Below are 3,624 nucleotides of genomic sequence, written 5' to 3'. Positions count from 1 at the left end.
CAGGGCTTGTCTGTGTGTCCCGGGCCTGTCTGTGTGTCCCAGGCCTGTCCTGTCTGTCCAGGGCCTGTTTGTCTGTCCCAGGCCTGCAGTCTGTCCAGGACTCGTCAGTCTGTCCAGGGCCTGTCTGTGTGTCCCAGGCCTGTCTGTCTGTCCAGGGCCTGTCAGTCTGTCCAGGGCTTGCCCTGTCTGTCCAGGGTCTGTCTGTCTGTCCCAGGCTTGTCAGTCTGTCTGGGGCCTGTCTGTCTGTCTGAGGCCTCTCTGTGTGTCCTGGGCCTGTCAGTCTGTCCAGGACTCATCAGTCTGTCCCGGGCCTGTCAGTCTGACCAGGGCTTGTCCTGTTTGGGGCCTACATGTTTGTCCCAGGCCTGTCCATCTGTCTGTCCCAGGTCTGTCTGTCCGAGCCAGGCCTTGCCTGTCCATCTCTGCCCATCTCCCATCCCAGGTGCCCCAGGCCGTAGAGAGTCACTTCCAGGGGAGCAAGTGACAAAATTTGAAGCCTAATCCATAGGGAAAGGCTGCCCAGGCTCTTTCTACACACTCCATGTGCCTTGGCTTGTTTTCCCTCCCCAGATTATTGCCGGCAGCCTGACAGGCTGGGGGGCTTTTTGGTGTTAAATTTGCCATTAAAGGGAGCTTGAAAAAAAAAAAAAAAAACCAAAAAAGACTTCAGCTCTAGCTGGTGGGGTTTTATGTGTGTATTAAACGGAGCTGTGCTTGTCTAGGAAATGTGAGGACTATGTCATCGTTTCATCTCGGAGAGAGCGCTGTAATATTCATGTTACACACAGTCTGGAGTTGGTTGAACGGCAGCTGAAGCTCTCTGGAAGAAATAAATCCAGACAGAATTAGCAGACCCAGAGACAATAAAGGCAATAAAGTGTTATTCGAGAAGGAGCCGGGAGCTCCGGAGAGCCAAGAGTCGATCCCATCAAAGAGCAGATTTAGTTTTAGGCTGTCAGAAGCAGAAGTTACTGCTGAAGCCCCCACTCAAGAGTGCGTTTTTGGGGTCTTTATGCCTAAATCGCGCTGGGCCGGCAGCTCCCAGGGGCCAAAGGGGAGATTTTCTTTCCCGTTTTCCAAGATGTGAAGGAATCCCATCCCTTTCCTCCGTTCTTGCTGGAGACACCGGCTCCCGGAGCCCACGAGAGGGAGCAAATTCCTCCTCAGCCAACTCCCCGCCAGCACCAGCTCCTTTTGGGGACAACCTGCACGAGTTTCACCCCCAAGGAGGGTGGCCCTGGAGCCCTGGGGTGTCCCCTGGGACTCGCCCGAGGAGAAGGTGCAGGTCCCGGGGGGCAGCAGTGGGGTGACCCCCAAGTCCTGCCCCACCAGCGGGAAGCCCTGGCTCCAGCCAGCGCTGCTCGAGGCTGTGTCCTGGCCGCTCTTTTCTTCTGATTACCTTCTTCTGATTATTCTTCTGACAGTTATTTGCTCCCTGCAACTTTTCCTGCTTTGTGGGTAGAGCTGGAAGTCTGGGTGCCAACTCAGGAAGGCAGCTCTTGGTGACCCCGGTGGTGGAGGAAGAGGAAGGATAAGGTTTTAGTAGGAGATATTTTAAAACGGGGAAGAAAGGTTGGGTGATTTCATGGCAGTTGTGAGCTCTGGGTGTGGGGAGGCTGCGTGGAAGTCACACAGCCATAAAGGGGGCTCTGAGCAGCCGCTACTGTGAATAAAAGCAATATTTGGAGATGAATCTGAAGCCGAGGCAGAAAAAAAAAGGAGATTTCTGCTTTCTGGCCATATCTTGCATCGAAACAGTGCTTGCCTAACACAAGTGGAATACTTTATTTTCAAGCTTTGAATGCGGCTCCCGTGTGCTTGATAAAATGTAGCCATAAAATTGCAAATACAAGGCAATTTGACTACTGATGGCTAATGCATCATAACGGCTAAGGAAATGTGGGCATTTAAAAATACCCCATTTAAACGTCGGGCATTACCTCCGTTACTTGCGCTGTAGCAGAATAAATAAACAATATGTGTGTATTATGTTAATATTGTCCAAAGCCAAAAGAATGAGTGCACAATGTGTTACTTGCTTTTTATGACTGATCCATTATGGCCAGAGACCGATGTGTGAATGAGAAAAGAGGGAAATCGGCAGCTCTTTTCCTTGGAGAAATGGCTCCTTTTGTTTTATGTCTCCAGGTGAATTATTTTCCGTGATTGCATCTAGCAGCAGGAACCTCTTCCCTCCCTGAGAATGATACGGGTCCCAGGTAAGACGGTTGTGAAACTCTGTTGATTTGATGATTTTTGTTGGCCTGGGGGCTGCCCCGTGTTCTGGAGGGGGGGTTAAAGCAGACCAGGGGAGAGGGACAGAGCCCACCCACAGCCAAACACCCTGGTGTAGCACAGGGGAGTACCTGGGGAGTGGAGAACCATTTGTGTTGACTCCTGCAGGAACCAAAGAGGGGTGTGGGAGCAGGCGCTGCTGCCCAGGGTCTCCTTTGGTGCAAATTGGAGCAGTTTTGGGGCTGCTCTAATGTCTGCAAGTTGTCACCGTCAGACGTGGGTCCAAGGACACTGGCTGTGCCTCTCCTGGGCTAATTTCTTCTCTTGCAAGGACTCCCAAGAGCTCGTTCCAGACCAACCAGTGCAGGTGGAGTGGGGACATCCAGCTCAAGGAAAACCACACCAGCAAACCCCAGAATCTCTTTCAAATTGTCTGAGAGTGGGAGGAATAAAAGAGAGTGAAAGTTACGTGCCCCCCCAGCCTCGCTTTTCCTGGGCAATCTCAGAATTTATTGAGACAACTCCTGTGGGATGCTCCATCACGTCATCCAAGACTTGTGTTATCGACTCTCTTTTCCTGCTGCTGCTGAGTGAAGAAATATGAGAGCAGGAGGGATAATGAAGCAGACATGTTTTCTTCAAATCAAACCGATTCCCTCTTAAGACGGGATAAAAGGGTAAAGAACTTTCCCTTCGCGATATTTTTCTCGGTAATGTGTTTTGACAATTTAATTTAGAAGTCATAGAGTAGCGAAGACAAAGTCACCCGGTGGGTGGACATCGGAGAGTTCAGTTGCCTTTGTGATGAATTGGTGATAGTACAGAGATGACAAAACAACACAGGGGGACAAGGAGGAGGCTGGCAGCACTGTCGGCAACACGCACAGGATAAATTGAACACTACACTTCATCCAGGATCCTCAATAGTCCCAGGCATCCCGATATAATTTATGAATTGCAATTAGCATTTTATTATGGCTCGTGCTGGGGCTGCGTACCTATCGCTGGCGTTCGGGTTTTGCTAGAGTTGCAAAGCGAAGTTTTCCTAAGTTTAAAGTATCTATATGTTTAAATTAAAGCAATAAATACTCTCAGGAGGTTGTTTTCCTGTTTTTAAGCTGCAGAGGTTGAGCGTGTGGATTTCTTGCTGAGTGCTGCCTTGTGTCCTGCTCAGGAGTCCCGTCCTGATGCTTCGAGGCTGATGGATCCCAGATTCATTTCTCTTTTTTTTGAGACATGGAAACTTCCATCTCTTGCCCCGTGGCAGCTTCCCCAGGCAGGTGGAGGAGGAGCAAGCACTTCTCCTGCTCCCCTCTCCATCCCAGCTGGGGAAGCAGCACCCCTCTGCTTCCCCTTCCCTGCAAACAGAGGATGGGCTTAAAAAACTTT

At 50.6% G+C, this 3,624-nt stretch overlaps 1 long non-coding RNA gene across 1 annotated transcript; it reads left to right on the top strand.

The window, feature by feature from the left end:
* The first annotated feature begins 571 nt into the window (after positions 1-571).
* Positions 572-3,358, top strand: LOC106888531. The gene is made up of 2 exons (XR_001412124.1): positions 572-2,219; positions 2,567-3,358. It is a non-coding gene; the product is annotated as an uncharacterized LOC106888531 (long non-coding RNA).
* Positions 3,359-3,624: the final 266 nt, after the last annotated feature.

This window comes from Calidris pugnax, unplaced genomic scaffold, assembly GCF_001431845.1.
Source record: "Calidris pugnax isolate Ruff unplaced genomic scaffold, ASM143184v1 scaffold102, whole genome shotgun sequence".
NCBI lineage: Eukaryota > Metazoa > Chordata > Aves > Charadriiformes > Scolopacidae > Calidris > Calidris pugnax.
The sequence above is the reverse complement of the archived record's forward strand: the minus strand, read 5'-3'. Positions and strand labels throughout refer to the sequence as shown.